Source organism: Aotus nancymaae, unplaced genomic scaffold (assembly GCF_030222135.1).
Source record: "Aotus nancymaae isolate 86718 unplaced genomic scaffold, 86718_ANA_hifiasm-v0.15.2.pri h1tg000021l, whole genome shotgun sequence".
Classification (NCBI taxonomy): Eukaryota; Metazoa; Chordata; class Mammalia; order Primates; family Aotidae; genus Aotus; species Aotus nancymaae.
Window position 1 is genome coordinate 16763175 of NW_026988433.1, and position 20364 is coordinate 16783538.

Genomic DNA, 20364 nt, shown 5'->3' on the forward strand with positions numbered 1-20364 from the left:
TACAGGGGGGCAGGAAAGGGGCAGGGGTGGGAGCAACATTCCTTGGAGGTTGAGCCAGAGATGGTGGAGGGACCCTCTCCTCCTCCCCTCCTCCCTCCTCCCTCCTCCGTCCTCCTCCTTCTCCACCCCTCGCCCCTTCCCAGTGGATTCTATTAAGCAACCCAGGACAAATGAAAGGAGTGAAACTGGGCAGGCGCCTGGCAGGGGGGTCACAGGGGCTAAGCGGTCAGGGCACTCGTCCCTGCCTTCCCAGGTTCCTGAACGCTGAGGATTACAGCTTTGACTCTGCTGTTTAATCAGCTGGTAGCAATTTAACCATTACACCCCAGTGAGAGAATCCAAGACATTTCCTACAGGAGGGGGACGGGAAGACTAAGATGCAAGGAATGCAGAAGGGGGGGGTGTGGAGACACAAAACAGCTTTATTAAAAAGAAGAAGGAGAGAGCAAAAGGAACATGATCTGTCATTGTATCTCAGTTTGAAATAAAGTTCCCAGGGCTGGGAGGGAGAACGCAGACCACTGGAGATGCTGGGGAGAGGGGAGACATGGGGGGCTGAAATAGGGAAGGTGGGTGCGGGTTGGGTGGGGGGGAGGGGACATCGGAGGAGCCTGGATGTGGGATGTGGGAAGGAGTTTTGTCTCCTGCAATGAGGGGCGGTCCCAAGACCTAGAGAAGGCCCTGCCCATCGGAGCATCACCCGAACTGGCCCCTCGGAAACTGAAAACAGCGGAACAGTACAGCGAGGAGAGACTCACTTAGCCACCACTGGTTTATTTGAAGTGCATGGAAAATGAGATCGGTAGGGGAAGTGAGGTTCTTTATCCAATGCACTTCCAGTCTCCCAAAAATGAAAACAAACAAATAAACAAAACTTCCCCAGCCAACTTTCTTTTCTCTGGTCCCACAGTGACTTAGTGCCTGTACTTGAAGTCTCCAGCCAGCTACTGCCCTGAGCCCCCAAAGCCAAGCAAGAGCCACCTTTGGGGTGGAATGCTGAGCACCAGGAACCTCCATGGAAGGGAGCCCCGGGAGAAGCAAGGATGGAGTTTGGGGCGTGGAAAGAGTACCTGCTAGGCCGGGCGAGGTGGCTCACCCCTGTAATCCCAGCACTTTGGGAGGCTGAGGCGGGCAGATCATGAGGTCAGGAATTTGAGACCAGCCTGACCAACATGGTAAAACCCCATCTCTACTAAAAATACAAAAATTAGCTGGGCATGGTGGCATATGCCTGTAATTCCAGCTACTCAGGAGGCTGAGGCAGGAAAATCACTTGAACCCAGGAGACGGAGGTTGCAGTGAGCCAAGATCGCACCACTGCACTCCAGCCTGGGCGACAGAGCGAGACTCCGTCTCAAAAAAAAAAAAATAGTACCTGCCTTAAAGTCTGGGGTTTCAGATTTGATCCCCAGGCTGTCCTTGGTTTACTGAGAAAACTAGAACAAGTTGCTAAGCTTCTCTGAACCTCCGCTCCTCATCTTGATCTACAGGAGTTGGTACACTTTATCTGCAAAGGGCCAAACAGAGTTTCACTCTGTTGCCCAGGTTGGAGTGCAGTGGTGTGATCTTGGCTCACTGCAACCTCTGCCTCCTGGGTTCAAGTGATTCTCCTGCCTCAGCCTCCTGAGTAGCTGGGACTACAGGCACATGCCACCACGCCCTGCTAATTTTTTATCTTTGCGAGGCACTGTATAGTCTCTGAGCAACTATTCAACTTTGCTGCTGTAGTGTGGAAGTAGCCATGGATTTATATAAATGAATGCCCATGGCTGTGTCCAATAAAACTTTATTGACAAAAACAGCTGGCCCATGGGCTGTCATTTTCTTTTTCTTGGAGTTTCACTCTGTCGCCCAGGCTGGAGTGCAGTGATGTGATCTTGGCTCACTGCAACCTCTGCCTCCTGGGTTCAAGTGATTCTCGTACCTCGGCCTCCCGAGTAGCTGGGATTACAGGCACCAGCCACCATGCCAGACTAATTTTTGTATTATTAGTAGAGGCAGAGTTTCACCATGTTGGCCAGGCTTGTCTCGAACTCCTGATCTCAAGAGATCCACCCACCTCAGCCTCCCAAAGTGCTGGGATTACAGGTGTGAGCCACAGTGCCCAGTCAGAAAAAAAGCGTAATTTTCTTTCTTTTAAATTTTTTTTCCTATTTTTAAATTTTTGATTCTGAAAACACATGGTTTTTAAAAAGTGTAATTTTCTTAGCTCTAGAAATAGGAATGATGGTTTCCACCTCCCGGGGCCCACTGAGAATGAAACACAGTGGTGTGTCGAAGCACATCTCCAGGGTCCAAAACATAATGGCCCATTGCCATCCAGGGTACATGAGTGAGACAGCTGGGGCTTTTCTGACCAACAAACTTTCCACCGACTTTCTGTCATTTTCTGTCGGAGACAGGGAAGACCCAATGACTGAATCAGCAAATAAGCCATCAGCGAGAATCTAAGAGGATATCGTCTTGGACACAGAGGAGCTGGGTGACGAGGAGGTTCTCAAAGAGAGGGTATGGGGATTAAAATGAGAGAAATGACATTTCCGCTTAAGGCACAGAAAAGGCAGGAGGGCCCAGATGAGGAAGGAGACAGGCAGGTATCAATGATGGGGTGCCGCCCCATTTGCTACCGTGGGCTGGGAACAGAAAGGGACGTTCCAGACAAGATGGCTGCAGGATGTCGTGGTAAACGTTGGCGTCACCGATGTCACATGCCTGCTTGACCGCTTGCTTGTTATGTGGTCTTCAAGAAATGTCATCAAGCCAGGCGCAGTGGCTCATGGCTATAACCCCAGCATTTTGGGAGGCCAAGGTGCGCAGATCCCTTGAGGTCAGGAGTTTGAGACCAGCCTGGCCAACATGGCAAAACCCCGCCTCTACTAAAAATACAAAAATCACCCAGGCATGGTGGTGGGCTCCTGTAATCCCAGCGACTCGAGAGACTGAGGCAGGAGAATGACTTGAACCTGGAGGCGGAGGTTGCAGTGAGCTGAGATTGCACCATTGCACTCCAGCCTGGGCAGCAGTGGAGACACCATATCAAAAAACAAACAAACAAAAAGTATTCACCTCTCTGAATATCCACCTCCTCTACAAAACAGGTGTTTTCCTCTCACCTAGTCCCATGTGTCCTGTGGGAGGGATCAAATGGGAAGTAAAGGGTAATGCTTAACCCAGGGCTTGCCTGGCACACTGTAAGCTCTCTGGAAACAGAAGCTATTATTATTACGACCACTATTATTATTACTATTATTCCTCTTGTGCTCCTCTGCCTCCATTGCTGAAGGGTGTAAATGGGCTAAGGGGATTCCTTGGTGCTTAAGTCTGGAATGTCTAGGTGGTGGCCTCTGCCCTTCACTTTGCCTTGAGATGTGGACTTTGAGCACTTCGAAAGTATCTGGTCTAGGGACCAGGCAAAGTGACTCATGCCTGTAATTCCAGTATTTTGAGAGGCTGAGGCAGGAGGATCACTTGAGACCAGGAGTTCGCAACCAGCCTAGGCAACAGAGTGAGACCCTGTCTGTCTCAAAAAAATGTTTTTTTTAATTAGCTGATGCTTCAACCCAGGAGTTCGAGGCTGCACTGAACTATGATTGTGTCACTGCACTCTAGCCTGGGCAACAGAGCGAGACCCTGTCTGTAAAAAAATAAAAGGATCCAGGCCGGGCGCAGTGGCTCACGCCTGTAATCCCAGCACTTTGGGAGGCCGAGGCGGGCGGATCACGAGGTCAAGAGATGGAGACCATCCTGGCCAACATGGTGATATCCCATCTCTACTAAAATATAAAAAATTAGCCAGGCATGGTGGCATGTACCTTTAGTCCCAGCTACTTGGGAGGCTGATGCAGGTGAATCACTTGAACCTGGGAGGCGGAGGTTGCAGTGAGCCGAGATCACGCCGCTGCACTCCAACCTGGCAACAGAGCAAGACTTCATCTCAAAATAAATAAATAAATAAAGGATCCAGTCTGCCTCCTTCATTATTAGGTAGGAGAACAGGGAATGGGAATGCCTGAGAAGGGGAATGATCAGGCCAAGACCCCACAGCTGAGAGGCAGCAAAGCGCCGCCACCTCTCAACCACTCCCTAAGTGCCAGGCAGAGAACATGCGCCCCTCCCTCTGTCCCCGATGGCAGTTCTGCCAGAGATGCTTTCCCAGCCCATTTTCCAGATGAGGAAACTGAGGCTTAGAGGGGGTTGAAGTGACTCCATTGGATTCAAATGACTATGACAGTATTGGCAAAGCTTGGGCTTGAAACTAAGAGTAGGAGACTCCAAACCTCAGGCCCTTTCTTTAGTAAATTGAGACAAACACCTTCTACCTCTTTTTAAAAATTATTTTTATTTTTTATTTTTTTGAGACGGGGTTTCTCCCTGTTGGTCAGGCTGGTCTCAAACTCCCGACCTCGGGTGATCCACCGACCTTGGCCTCCCAAAGTGCTGGGATTACAGGCATGAGCCACCGCACTGGCCCTTTTTAGTATTTTTTTTAATTTTTTTTTTTTGGACACCTCCTACCTCTTAAGCGGCAGCCTAACCAAATATCAAAATCAAACCTATCATCTTGGTAGAGTGACCAACAATCCTGATTTGTCCAGAGCTGAGCGGGTTCTGAGAAGCTGGACTTTCAGGGTTAAAACTAGGCTAAAGCCCTGGGCAAACCTTGGGTTACTCTACCTCTTGGTGTTACAAACACCGGGCCCTATGCCGCCGGCCTTCCCAGACTGTCCCTCGTTCCCATCTCCACATCTGCGTCGTGCTGGGTGTGGGTAGAGCCTTCAATTGCCATTGCTGTGAATCCCCATCGATTTTCCAAAGTAAGCCTTGTGAAGTCACCTTGGGGCACAACGTACTAAAATTAAAGCATTAGTTAAAATACATAAAACATGAAACAACGAAAGCAATGGAAACAGCTGAAATAGTATAATAAAACATGTCATTACAGCAGATTAGGATGAAAAATAGTTCTTGCATTATGCCCCGAAGGTTGGCAAACTGGGGCTTCGTAAACATGTCAAGAAATGTACACACAAACGCACACGCATAGATATTTATATACGAAATCTCAGAAGCAGTGGAACCAGCTGAAACGGTAGAATTATGTGCATTTCGCAAATGAAGTATGCATTATTGCCCTGGTTTCTATAACGTGCTCAGATGTAGGTGGAGGAGGGGACAGAAATTCCAGAATCTGCAGAATGTCACAGAGCCCTGCCAGAGTTCCCTGGGAAGGTAAAGTGATCTGTGCAAGATCAGCTCCCGGACCCTCGAGCACTCGCCTATCAGAAGTCTCTGACCTTTTTCCCTCGTTTTGTGCGGCTCCCACTCAGGCCCCACGCAACATCACGTTCCTGTTGCTAACAAGTTCACAGTGTGTTTTGCCATATGGGAGGACGTAGAATTTCTTTTTTCTTTTGAGACAGCGTCTCGCTCTGTCACCCAGGCTAGAGTGCTGTGGCATGATCACAGCTCACTGCTGTGACCTCCTGGGCAGAAGCAATCCTCCCACCTCAACTTACGAGTAGGTGGGACTACAGGCGCGCACCACCACGCCCAGCTAATTTTTGTATTTTAAGTAGAGACTGGGTTTCAGCATGTTGGCCAGGCTGCTCTCAAACTCAAGCGATCTTCCCACCTTGGCTTCCCAAACTGCTGGGATTACAGGCATGAGCCAATGTGCCCAACCTAGAATTTCTTAAAGGCAACTACAAGCCAACTCTTACCCACTATTACTTCTGGCTGGGATTGCCCGACACTTGTACTTGGGGCCATGGGGAAGACGGGAATAGGTAGGGTGACCAAACATCCCACTTGCCCGGGACTGTTCCAGTCCTAGCACAGAGAGTCCTGTATTCCAGAAAACCCCCTAGTCTGGGGCCAGCTGGGATGGTTGGTCCCCTCCAAGTCCCTACCCCATGGCCCTTTGCCAACAGCGTTCAATTTCTTTCTAATTACATTTTTAAGTTAAAGGGGGACAAAGTTAGTGAAATTGCCTCAACCCACTTCTGAGTCATTCTTTCCCCCGCTGGTTGCAAAAGGAAACATTTGACTCAGATTATGAGAACTGGCAGAAAGATATGAATTGTTTGTATGTCACCAAAGCCCTTGAGCAACGGCTGTCCACCCATGATCAGCAAATTAGCAAATTGCTTCTGGGTTGATGTCCCTGGTGGGGCTTGGGGTCTGTTTTATTTAACTGACAGGCACCTGTCTCCAATAGTAGGGCCCTCAGAGTGATAAATCGCATCCATATTCACTCTTGTTCCCAAAGCTAATTGTTGGGGGTGAGGGTTGTGTTTGAAATACCTTTTTGATGTGCTAAGAGCTCCCTACGAGGTAAATAAACAGACTGTTAGGCTTAGCCAGAGGTGTCTGCAGCAGCACAATATCCTAATTCCCGGTAGTTAATGGACATTAACCTCTCCAGCTTTCCCTCTTTCAGCTCACACCCCCATCCTATAATCATTGTCATTACTTATAATAACATTTTACACTTGGAGGTCAGCTTTTCTTCCTAAGTGCTCTAGTCTTGCCTAATGAGTAGCTTTCGAATCTAAATAATGAAGCATTTGCCCTTCTCAGGTTCCCATATCTAGTGGGGAGAATGCTCTTCCCCTGACCTTTAGGTCTGAGTGTATACACATGCATGCACACACATGCATACTCAAACACACACATGCATACTCGCACACATGCACGCGCACACACATGCATGCATACTAACACATACATGCATACTCAGACATATGCATATGCTCACACACATGCATACACACACATGCATACTCATGCACGCACATACATGCATACTCACACACATGCATACTCACACATACATGCATACTCAGACACATGCATACACACACACCTGCATATGCTCACATACATGCATACTCACACACACATGCCTACTCACGCATGCATATGCTCACACACATACACACACATGCATACTCACACGCATGCATATGCTCACACACATGCATAATCACATGCACGCACATACATACTCAGACACATGCATACGCTCACATACATGCATACTCACACACACACGCATATTCACACACACATTCACACACACATGCCTACTCACACATGCATATGCTCACACACATACACACACATATGCATACTCACACATGCATAATCACATGCACACATACATACACATACATACATACTCAGACACATGCATATGCTCACACACATGCATATGCTCACACACATGCATATTCACACACACATTCACACACACATGCCTACTCACACATGGATATGCTCACACACATGCATACTCACACACACATGCATACTCACACGCACACACACATGCATACTCACGCATACATGCATATGCTCACACACCTGCATATGCTCACACACATGCATACTCTCACACACACGCATACTCACACGCGCACACACATGCATACTCACACACAAGCATACTCACACACACATACATATGCACCGACAGGCACAACCATGTATATTCACGCACATGCACACACATTCATACACACATACACACATGCACAAACACATACACATATGCACACACACACACATACCTGCTCTAAGGTATGAATGGAAACTAATAATGCATTTCTTTCTCTTCAGGACCCAAATAATTGAAATAGCTTCCTTTGTTGTTGTTTTCTTTTCTTTTCTTTTTTAGAGATAGGGTCTGGCTCTGTCACCCAGGCTGGAGTGCAGTGGCACAATCGTGGCTCGCTGCAGCCTGGAACTCCTGTGTTCAAGCAATCCTCCCACCTCCGCCTCCCAAGTAGCTGGGACTACAGGCACATGACCATGACCAGCTCTGTGTGTGTGTGTGTGTGTGTATGTGTGTGTGTGTGTGTGTGTGTGTGTGTGTTGTGGAGACAGGGGTCTCATTATGTTACCCAAGTTGGTCTCAAACTCCTGGACTCAAGCGATCCTCTCTTCTCAGCCTCCCAAGTGCTGGGATTATAAGTGTGAGCCACAGCTCCCATTGACTCTCATTTTTTGAGTGCCTAAAATCTGCTCGGTTACTGGGCTACAGGCACTCAGCCTGCATTTATTTCATTTGCACAACAAACTCTGTGATCCTAAGGGGGCAATCAGCCCATTCTACAGAGGGGGAAACTGAGGGTCTGAGAGGTGTGATAACTGTCTCAGAGTTACAAAGCATGGCTAATCAGTTACAAAGCACCCATGACTGTCACCAGAGCCCACCCCTTAGCCATCACAAAGCCAGATGACCCCAGCCGACTCAGGCCCTCTGAATGCCCTCACCGCTGTCCTTGGGCAAACCTCAGGGAGAGAAGACAGTCAAGAACTCCCTCCCAGTGGGTAGCATTTTGCAGCTACAGAGCCCTGGAGACGAGTCACTCCATTACAGAAGCAGGGAGTGTCACTGTCCCCGTTGTGCCTGGCGTGGTTCTGGGCAGTCTGGACCTGGAGCAGTTGTCTTTCGGAGAGGGTGGCCGGGCTGCCCGCACCCTAGCTATACTGGCTCAGTCTGCTTCTCCTGACCCCCCGCCCCTTTCCAGAGGTTTACAGCACTTTCTCTCTTTCCAGCCAGAAAGGGGAAGAATGTCACTCTGGCCTGTGTCACAGCTGCCACTACAGGGACAGGAGCCCGGTTTCTCCAACCCTCAGAATTCTAGACTGGCAAAGAGAGGAAGCGACAGTCCCCTTCACCTCCTTTCTGCTGGCAGCTTGAAGCTATTTGAGGTGTCGAAGTCCCCCGTTTGGTTTGGAGGCAAACGCCACTTGGCGGGGAAGGGGCCTTGTCCTCAGCAAGTGTTTCAGCAGAATGCTAGAGACCAAAATTACATGCCTTCCCCTCACAGCTTAAAAAGCAGCCTTCAAGGGGGTTTTGCCCATGTATAATTCAAGAAGCGCCGAAGCTGGAAACTGCAAACTCTGTTGGATTTCGCTTCCTCGGGAGGATCTTTGTCTCAAGCCACAGTTGTTTAAAATTGCAGTGCTGCACGCATAGAACAGAATGGCTTTGACCTCTTGTTCAGGTGACACTTGTCAGACCTGTCTCATGGAGGAGCCTGCGAGGGGACACAGAGTTAAAACCCGAGCGGCTTTGGTCTGCGTCCAAAGTTCTTTATCTCTCTTTCGCTTTGTCCTTTTCAAGAACACAGAAGCATGAAACAAACATCAACCTGCTCTGTTGGAGTCTGAGACTTGGAGGACGGCGCTCGGTGTCTCAGAGGCTCTGAGGACATCTCACCGTCTGGGTCCGGCAGCTGAAACACCTAGAGACTCTTTAAAAACCAGTCTGAGTGTGTGGTGAAGCCCCCATGAGCCCAGGTGACCACAAGGTCAGGTCACTGGGGTCTTCCTGCACACCACTGGCATCTTACAGGCCTCACAGGAACCAGCCCTGAACATAATCACAACTTCCATTACCAAGGTACACGATGGATCACTCGGGTTGGCAGCTCTTCAGATTATCTCACGTCCTGGGCTGCTGCTGTAGAGTGGGGGCCGGGAAAGGGCAGACTCCAGAATCAGACCTGGGTTCAAATATCTGCCTCGCTATTCACTGGCTGTGTGACCTTCGGCAAGTTGCCCAATGTCTCTGGGTCATTTATAAAAATGAGCTAATGGTGCCTGCCTGAGGCATTGTGAAAATTAAAGGATTATGTATATAAGTGCCTGCCTCTGGTGCAGCAGGACCGGCCTCTCCATTCGGCATAGCAGCCATGCTGCCTGTGGACATGAGCTTTGCTAGAGGCCCTGAAAATATTTTACTGCTCAAAATAAAGCAAGGTGCATACCTTGATGGTGCTGACGCAGAGGTGGATATAATTGAGTCTGGCTTACATGCATCTTTATAACCATGCAGCCATAAAACATAATTTTGAGTATTTACTTAGGGATCTGCAAAGACAAAAGCATCTCAGGACCTCAAACATCATTATGTGGCCTGGCTAATCCTTGCTTCTGCAGCAGCCGTTGGAATCCTTTTTTCCTGTTTTTTTTTTTTTTTTTTTTTTTTTGGAGACAGAATCTTGCTCTGTTGCCCAGGCTGGAGCACAGTGATACGATCTCAGCTCACTGCAACCTCCGCTTCCCAGGTTCAATTGACTCTCCTGCCTCAGCCTCCCATGTAGCTGGGATTACAGGCACATGCCACCACGCCCAGCTAATTTTTTAGTAGAGACGGGGTTTCACCATGTTGGCCAGGCTGGTCTTGAACTCCTGACCTCAGGTGATCCACTTGGCCTCCCAAAGTGCTGGGATTATAGGCGTAAGCCCCCACACCGGGCCGGGATCCCCCACACCGGGCCGGGATCCCCATTTTAGAGAAGAAGAGTGGTTCAGTGACTGTTCAGGCCGCGCTTCTGACAAGGCTGGTGCTCTTTTCATGACACGTGCTGGGTATCTGCTTTAAGTCAGAAATTGCTGATGGACAGTGAAGAACACAAGAGAAGGTAACCCAGCCCTGCCTTCGGTGGGCTCACAGGCATCCCTCCACATCCATACCCCACCTGTGCTATTGATTACTTAGTATTTTTCTTTAAGTAAACACAGTTCTTTTTTATTGAGATTAATGTAAGCCTTTTTTTTTTTCTTTTTGAGACGGAGTCTTGCGCTGTCACCCAGGCTGGAGTACAGTGGTGCGATCTCAGCTCATTGAAACCTCCACCTCTCAGGTTCAAGCAATTCTCCTGCCTCAGCCTCTGGAGTAGCTGGGATTACAGGCACCTGCCACAATGCCCAGCTTATTTTTGTATTTTTAGTAGAGATGGGGTTTCACCATGTTGGCCAGGATGGTCTCAATCTTTTGACCTCGTGATCTGCCCACCTCAGCCTCTTAAAGTGTTGGGATTACAGGTGTGAGCCACCGTGCCCAGCCTTTTTTTCCCCTTAAACAGAAGGTCTCTCTCTGTCCCCCAGGCTGGAGTGCAGAGGCACAATCATAGCTCACTTCAGCCTTGAACTCCATCTCAAGCAATCTTCCCACCTCGGCCTCTGTAGCTGGGACTACAGGTGCACACCAACAGGGCTGGCTACTTTTTTAGTTTTTGTTTGTTTGCTTGAGATGGAGTTTTGTTCTTGTTGCCCAGGCTGGAGTGCAGTGATCGCAGCTCACTGCAACCTCTGCCTCCTGGGTTCAAGTGATTCTCCTGTCTCAGCCTCCCAAGTAACTGGGATTACAGGCACTCGCCACCACGCCTAGGAAATTTTTTGTATTTTTAGTAGAGATGAGGTTTCACCATGTTGGGCAGGCTGATGGGCCTCCCAAAGTGCTGGGATTACAGGTGTGAGCCACTGCGCCTGGCCAATTTTTTCTTTTTTTTGTAGAGGTGGAGTCTTGCTGTGTCGCCTGGTCTGGTCTCAAACTCCTGACCTCAAGCAATTCTCCTGTCTTGACCTCCGAAAGCACAAAATTATAGGCGTAAGCCACTGTACCCAGCCAGAAATTAATTTTTTAAAAGAAAAATGTTATATCTTAACATTGAATTCCCTACTGGAATCACTTGTCCATAATTAAAAAAAAAAAAAACTTAATTATTAAAATAAAAAATGTTCCCAGGTGGACCACCACCTAAAATCACTTTGTATCAGGGCTGGGACTGTGCTGAGGCCACTGATCGTCAGGGTTTCAAAAGTAAAAGTTAAGGTCACGAGAGTGAGGGTCAAGGTCATGTGAGTAAAGGTCAGAGTTGAACAACTGAAAAGAAGATCTTGTCTATATTGTACATTTTGCTATCTTGTTCATCATGGGTATTTTTCATGGATCTTAATTTTTTTTTTAATATTGCATGAAATATTTTATCTCGACAGCAGAGGTGTTTTTGGGGACTGAGACAGCGCGTCCCTTGCCTCACCCTGTTGCCTGCCCTGTGCTGCAGACAGAGGACTGTGTTGTCCAGGCTCAGATCACTGACACCCTGGCCCGGCGTCTGTGTAAGTCGGACCAAGCAAATGACCAGTAAACGTGAACTGAAGTGCGGCTGGCGGGACAAGATCCGTGTGTCGGCAAATGGATTTTGAGAACTATTTTCAAGGCCGAATTAACTTCCAGGCCTGGAGGGACCATTAACTTCTGCTCTTGGACTCCCCTTAATGGACTGAACACTCGCTCCCCATCCAAGGTAAACCGTTTACCTCCGCCTCCCTCGCTAGCCGAAGGCCTGGTGTTTATAAAGCCATTTGCACTCCCCAGAGAAAGGAGAATGTCTGGTGATTGTTTCATCGTTAAATTAACTCTAGGACAACCCAGAGGCAGCACAGGGGCGACCCCGTTCCTGTCCCCCACTGACCCACGAGTGCCCACTGTTTGTAAATACCGCATAATGCCATGAGCAGGCGTGGGATCTGGTGGAGTGAGCTGGGGCTGGGGCCGGAATGCAGAATTGTACCTTGAGTCTAGAAGGTTCTCAGACCATAGAGTTCCAGACATTTCACAGGCCCCTTCCAGCAAAGCTAATTAACTTCCCACTCCCTCAGGCACCAGTAGAGCAAGTCGTAGGAATTATTGATGTGACTGAGTTTCCTAACGGCTGGTGGGTCAGGGCAGCTTTCTTGCGTGGGTCTGAGGGATCACTAGGACCTCAAAGCATATACATGCACATGAGCACAGACACATAGGCCTGGAACTCCACCATTCGATGCCATAAAGTTTTGAGGACCCCTCTGAAATGTGCACTTTAAATGCAGCTCTTGGCCGGGTGCAGGGGTTTATGCCTATAATCCCAGCATTTTGGGAGGCTGAGGCGGGGGGATCACTTGAGGTGAGGAGTTCGAGACCAGCTTGAGCAACATGGTGAAACCCTGTCTTTACTAAAAATACAAAAAATTAGCCAGGCGTGGCAGTACACGCCTGTAGTCCCAGCCACTCAGGAGGCTGAGGCAGGAGGATCACTTGAACCCCGGAGGTGGAGATTGCAGTGAGCTGGGATTGCACCACTGCACTCCAGCCTGGGCAACAGAGCAAGACTCCATCTTAAAAAAAATTTTTTAAATTGCCGAGCATGGTGGCTCATGCCTGTAATCCCAGCACTTTGGGAGGCCAAGGCGGGCAGATCATGAAGTCAGGAGATCGAGACCATCCTGGCCAATATGGTAAAACCCCGTGTCTGTTAAAAAAACAAAAATTAGCCAGGCCTCGCGGCACATGCCTAGAGTGCCAGCTACTCAGGAGACTGAGACGAGAATCGCTAGTCTCAGCTACTTGGGAGGCTGAGGCAGGAGAATCGCTTGAACCTGGGAGGCAAAGGTTATAGTGAACTGAGATCGCACTGCTGCACTCCAGCCTGGCAACAGACCAAGACTCCATCTCAAAATAAAGTAATTAATTAAAATTAAAATTTTAAAAAATGCCATTCTCCTGGAAGTAGACCCTCGAGCTTTCGTGAGTCAGTGACCTCACAGGGTTAGGATGCGTTCTCAGAAATCGGGCTTGGAACGAATGCGACGCCAAGGGGAAGACAGGAAGGCCAGGCATGAGGAATGCTCAAAAACCACACAAGGAATGTAGCAAGACTGTAGGAAGCAGTGTGCTGACACGTGCATCTATTGTTCAGCCAATATTTAAAGAGTACCTGCCATGTGCTAAATACTAGGCTAGAGTCTAGGGACCCAGTGGTGAATAAGACAGACTAGGTCCCTGCCCTCATGGAGCTCACAGTTTAATTAGGAGACAAACCATAAGCAATGAACCAACTCCTTATCTCAGTCTCTAAGGCCTCATGTGATCTGGCCTCTGGCCTTGTCTCAACTCCTGCCACCCTCCCCCAGGCCATCAAGTCCAGTCACTTGTCTTTCTTTCTGTCTTTTGAACACACAAAATTCATTTGCACCCCAGAGCCTTTGCACAGGCTGCTCCATCTGCCTGGAGCACATTTTCTCTGGATTTTCTTTCTTTCTTTTTCTTTTTTTTTTTCTTTTTTGAGACACAGTTTCATTCTCATGTCCAGGCTGGAGTGCAGTGGTGCAATCTTGGCTTGCGGCAACTCCCACCTGCCAGGTTCAAGCGATTCTCCGGCCTCTGCCACCCGAGTAGCTGGGATTACAGGCGCCTGCCACCACACCTGGCTAATTTTTTTTTTTTTTTTTTGACACAGAGTCTTGCTCTGTTGCCAGGTGCCAGCCTGGAGGTGCAGTGGCACAATCTCGACTCACTGTAACCTCCACCTCCTGGGTTCAAGCAATTCTCCTGCCTCAGCCCCCTGAGTAGCTGGGACTACAGGCGTGTGCCACCACGCCCAGCTAATTTATATATGTTTTAGTAGAGAAAGCGTTTCACCATGTTGGCCAGGATGGTCTTAATCTCTCGACCTCGTGATCTGCCCGCCTCGGCCTCCCAAAGTGTTGGGATTACAGGCGTGAGCACCGTGCCTGGCCTAATTTTTGTATTTTTTAGTAGACATGGGGTTTCACCATGTTGGCCAGGCTGGTCTGAAACTCCTGATCTCAAGTGATCAGCCCTCCTCGCCTCCTAGAGTGCTGGGATTACAGCGTGAACTATCACGCCCAGCCATTTCCCTGGATTTTCAAACAACTTTCTCCTTCTCACCTCTCAGATCTCATCAAAAACATCACCTTCTAGAGAAGCCTGTCTTGATCATCCCATCTACATTCTGCTTCCCCTTGTCACTTTCTCTCTTGTTCTCTTGTTTTATTTTCTTCTCACCACTTACCAGCATCCTAGAGAATTATTTGTTTCTGGGTTCAGTGCCTTTCTTCTCCATTTGAATGTGAGCTCCTTGAAAGTAAAGTCTTTGTCTAGATAAAACAAGCAAACACAAAGTTAATAAGTGATTGTGACTCCTGACGCAGTGAACCACTCAAAGAGCCAGAATTACACTGGTAGGTGCGGCGGGGGGAGGAGGGGTTAGGGAAGGTCTCCCCAAAGGGCGATGTTTAAACAGAGACCAGCAGGGTGAGAAGAAGTGAGCCTGGGAAGCACTTAGAGGGTGCAGAGGAAATTTCAGGCAGAGGCACAACAGAGGCAGGAGAAAGTCCTGAGATGGGCAAGCATTGGTATTGTTCAAAAAACTAAAAAGATACTCCCAGGGACAGTGAGGCCTGAGTTTGAACTTTGGCTCTGCTGCCGCCTCCCAGCAATGCGACCCTCTCACAAATGACTTCTGCTCCTGGGCCTCAGTCTCCTCCTCTATAAAGTGGGGATAAAATGTCTTCCTTAAACTATTTTATAAAAATTAAGAGAATATATAGACAGACTTTGGCTTGTAATAGGAGCTTAATAGATGTTTATTTCTCTCTCCCCTTCACAAAGTTGTCAGGAGCAACCTCAGGCTGCCAGAACTGGTCCTCCTTTTAGAGAGGACCCTTTGGGGTCAGGCGTGGTGGCTCATACCTGTAATCCCAGCACTTTGGGAGGCTGAGGTAGGCAGATCACTTGAGGTCAGGAGTTCGAGATCAGCCTAGCCAACACGGTGAAACCCCATCTCTACTAAAAATACAAAATTAGCCAGATGTGGTGGCGGGCACCTGTAGTCCCAGCTACTGGGGAGGCTGAGGCAGGAGAATCGCTTGAACCTGGAAAGTGGAGGTTGCAGTGAGCCAAGATTGTAACACCATACTCCAGCCTGGGCAACAGAGCAAGACTCCATCTCAAAAATAAAAATAAAAGAGAGAGAGAGAGAGGAGAGAGAACCCTTCAGCTGGGTGTAGTGGCTTACTCCTGTAATCCCAATATTTTGGGAGCCTGAGGTGGGAGGATCACTTGAGCCCAGGAGTTCAAGACCAGCCGGGACAACATAGTGAAACCTTGTCTCTACAAAAAATTTAAAAAATAAAAAAATTAGCTGGACTTTCACTTGCGTTTAGGAGCTTGAGACTACAGTGAGCTGCGATGGTGCCACTGTACTCCAGCCTGGGCCCTAGAGCAGGACCCTGTCTCTAAAAGACGGTGTGTCCCATCCCCAGCTCCCATGCCACTACCTCTGCCCTTCTGCTAGTATCTGAATCTCGAGTCCCCAGTTGCTCAGCTTCTCTCATTTGCACAGCCTTCCTGACCTCAGGGGACTTTGTCCCATGTCCTTTTACTCACAGCTCCAAGGGACGGTCCCACATCAGCAACCTAAGCTAGAACCAGACCCCAGAATGCCTCAATTCAAGACCGATGTTCCTTCCATTATCTCAGACCGAAGTTTTGAGCCAGTACCCTGCGATTTTTCAATGTCAAGGCTGTTCCTCACCCTTCACAGTCAACCCAGGAAGCAAGAGCACTGACCTGCCCACACTTGAGAGCCAAGACGTCACTAGCAAAGTGGTAGTTACAACCAGTTACCAAGCATAGTCAGGGAGCTAGGAGCCCTGTTAAGTCCTTTGCAGACATGGTCTGATTTTGCCTTCTTTGTAACCCCTGGATGTATTATATTCCCATTTTATAGATGAGTACATCAAAACTAAGAGGTGAAGTGGTTTGCCGTGATCACGTAATTGCTAAGACACAGAGTTTATAATCCAGGCTGGGATAATATTAAAAATCTTTAATAACCAGCACAGCATGGCCACTGGCCAATCAGAATAGATGCTAGCTGTGAACACCCAGCATGGCGTACGGATGCCTACCAGTCAAATAATGGCCCAGACAAGACTGACTCCGGTCCTTTCTGCTGCGGGTCCCCCTGGGAAAGCCACTGCACTTGCAGCACAAATGAGGAAGCTCCCTGCTGGACCTGACAGCTTGGGAGTAAACAGGAGAGCTGGCATTGGTGCCAGCATAGGCGGAATACAGCATGCAGCCAACAGGCCACCTCTACAAAGCCAGTTAGCACATCATAAAGGGGGAGGGGCGTGGGGGCAAATTCCAGGAGAATGGCCCAGAGTCCAGACTGTGGTCACGGTGTGACACACAGCACAATAGCACACACACAATTGCAGTCACATTGGTGCGATCGCACTGGTGTACCATTGATGTGGCACACCCAAGTAGATGAGCTGAAGTTGGCGTTTGGAGACCCACAGGGCCCTGAGGACACCAGGCAAGTGAGATTGGGACATCCAAGCCAAGGTTCACAGGTCTGAACCCAGTTCAAATTCCTTCCCATTATTCAGCCGCAATTCCTTGACTTCCACTTAAGTCAGTGGCCCTTCGGTCAAATTGCCTGGACTGGAGGCCCACATTCACTACTCATTTGTTGTAGTTGTTTTGTTATGTTTTCGAAACAGTCTCTCTCTGTTGCCCAGGCTGGAGTGCAGTAGTACGATCTCGGCTCACTGCAACCTCTCCCTTGCAGGTTCAAGCGATTCTTCCACCTTAGCCTCCCGAGTAGCTGAGACTACCATTGTGTGCCACCACGCCAGGCTAATTTTTGTATTTTTAGTAAAGACAGGGTTTCACCATGTTGGCCAGACTGGTCTCAAACTCCTGACCTCAAGTGATCCACCTGCTTCAGCCTCTCAAAGTGCTGTGACTATAGGCGTAAGCCACCGCTCCTGGCCACATTCTCTACTTGTTAGCTTTGAGACCTTAATCAAATTGCTTAACTTCTGTCTCAGTTTCCTTATCTATAAACTGTGAATGCAGTAGTGATTACATACCACTTTATAATATATAAAGTATTATAAAATGTATATTATAAATACTTTATAATATAAAGTAGTATATTATGCGTTATACGCCCTGCAAGCAGTATTCAATAAGTAAATAATAAACAAACACTTTTCCTATAATACCAGTCACATCAAACCATTCACTTCTTTTTTGACACTGGCACACTTTAGTCTCAGTTAGGAATTGTGCTTGACTTCTAGTAACAGGGAACTGAAATAACAGTGGTTTAAACAAGGTAAAGATTCCTTTTCTTAAAAAAGAAAAACTTAAAAAGAAAAAAACAAAAGAAACCCAGGTGGACATGTCCCCAGATCATCAATCGCCCACGTTCATTCTGTCTTTCTGTTCTGTTTCCTTAGAACATGGTTTCAACCATCAAGGTCACACAATTACTACAGCAGTTCCAGCCATCAAGTCTTCATTCCAGGCACAAAGAAGGAGGAAGAGGAAAGGGCAAAAGGGTATCTCAGCTGAGTCAGCCCCATTCTTTAAAGTGCTTTCCTGGAAACTCCACCCAACTACTTCCCACTTACTTTTTTTAAAAAAAATCTCACTCTGTCGCCCAGACTGGAGTGCACTGACGCCCTCTCGGCTCACTTCAGCCTCCACCTCCTGGGTTCAAGCAATTCTCCTGCCTCAGCCTCCCAAGTAGCTGGAATTACAGGAGCCTGCCGCCACCACGCCTGGCTGATTTTTGTATTTTTACTCAAGACGGGGTTTCACCATGTTGGCCAGGCTGCTTTAGAACTCCTGACCTCAAGTGATCTTCCTGCCTTGGCTTCCCACAGTGCTGGGATTACAGGCGTGAGCCACTGCGCCCAGCCTTCCCACTGACTGTTAATAAGAGATGGCTTGGGAACACATCTGCAAAGGAATCTCACAAATGTAGTCTTTCTTTCTTTCTTTTCTTTTTTTTTAATTTGGTCTATTGCTACTCCTAACAAAAATCTACATTGAGTCACTGAGGAAAAGGGGGTATAGATACTGGGTAGGCAACTGCAGAATTTGCCTCATTTTGTCCCTGATGTTTTGACATGTATTTTCTCCCCACTAAGTATCAGTCCCTACAGTCCCGCCTAGAAACCTCTACTTCACACGTATCCTTTCTACCCACCCTGCTTAACACAATGGCCAGATGTGGCTATCGGCACTGAAATGTGGCAAGTGTGACCGCGTAACGGAATTTTTAATTTTATTTACCTTTTTTTCTCTTTGAGATGGAGTCTTGCTCTGTCACCCAGGCTGGAGTGCAGTGGTGCAATCTCAGCTCATTGCAACCCCCGCCTCTTGGGTTCAAGTTATTCTCCTGCCTCAGCCTCCTGAGTAGCTGGGATTACAGGTGCCCGCCACCACACCTAGCTAATTTTTGCATTTTCAGTAGAGGTGGGGTTTCACCATGTTAGTCAGGCTAGTCTCAAACTCCTGACCTCATGATCCGCATGCCTCGGCCTCCCAAAGTGCTGGAATTACAGGTGTGAGCCACTGTGCCCAGCCTCTAATTTTATTTACTTTTAAATTTAAGCTAAAAAACTAATACTGCATTCAATTATTGGAAAACTTTGCTTGGAGCACCTTGGGTATGCAAATCCTACTCGAACTTTTTCAATCATAAATTTTATGAGATCTAAATACAGATCAAGTATTTTTGATAAAAGTTTAGCACCCGAATTGGGATGCTCTATGCTTACACAGAGATTTCAAAGACTATGTCCAAAAAAAAGAACGTAAAATGTCTCATTGATGATAACTTTTTTTTGGCCAGGCACGGTGGCTCATGCCTGTAATCCCAGCACTTTGGGAGGCCGAGGCGGGCTGATCACCTGAGGTCAGGAGTTTGACCAGCCAGGCTAATATGGTGAAACCCTGTTTCTACTAAAAATACAGTAAGTTAGCCAGGTGTGGTGGCAGACACCTGTAATCCAAGCTACTCGGGAGGCTGAGGCAGGAGAATCACTTGAACTCAGGTGGTAGAGGTTGCAGTAAACCAAGATTGTGCCATTGCACTCCGGCTTGGGCAACAGAGACTCTGTCTCAAAAAATAATACGATTAATACTTTTTTTTTGGCCAGACACAGTGGCTCACATCTACAATCCCAGCACTTTGAGAGGCCAAGGCAGGCAGATCACCTGAGGTCAGGAGTTCGAGACCAGCCTGGCCAACATGATGAAACCTCATCTCTACTAAAACTACAAAAATTAGCCAGACATGGTGGTGCACGCCTGTAATCCCAGCTACTGGGGAGGCTAAGGCAGGAGAATCACTTGAACTTAAGAGATGGAGGTTGCAGTGGGCCAAGATCAAGGTCACGCCACTGCACTCCAGCCTAGGCGACAGAGTGAGACTCTGTCTAAAAAAAAAAAAAAAGAAAGAAAGAAAAATGAAAAAAAAAAAACAGAAAAAATCGTTTTAATGCAAAGTGTGGTGACTCACACCTGTACCCTCAGCACTTTGGGAGGCCGACGCAGGCAGATCACTTAAGCCCCGTAGTTCGAGACCAGCCTGGGCAACATGGCAAAATCCTGTCTCTACAAAAGACACAGAAATTAGCTGAGCATGGTAACACATTCTTGTAGTCCCAGCTACTCAGGAGGCTGAGGTGGGAGGATGGCTTGTGCCCAGAAGGTCAAGGCTGCAGTGAGCTGTGATTACACCACTGCACTCCAGCCTGGGTGACGAAATGAGACCCTGTCTCAATAATAATAATAGTTTTATATTGATTACATGTTAGCATTATAACATTTGAGGCATATTGGGCAAAATAAAATATCTTATGAAATTAATTTCACCTGTTTCTTTTTAATGTGGCTACTAGAACATGTTCCATTAC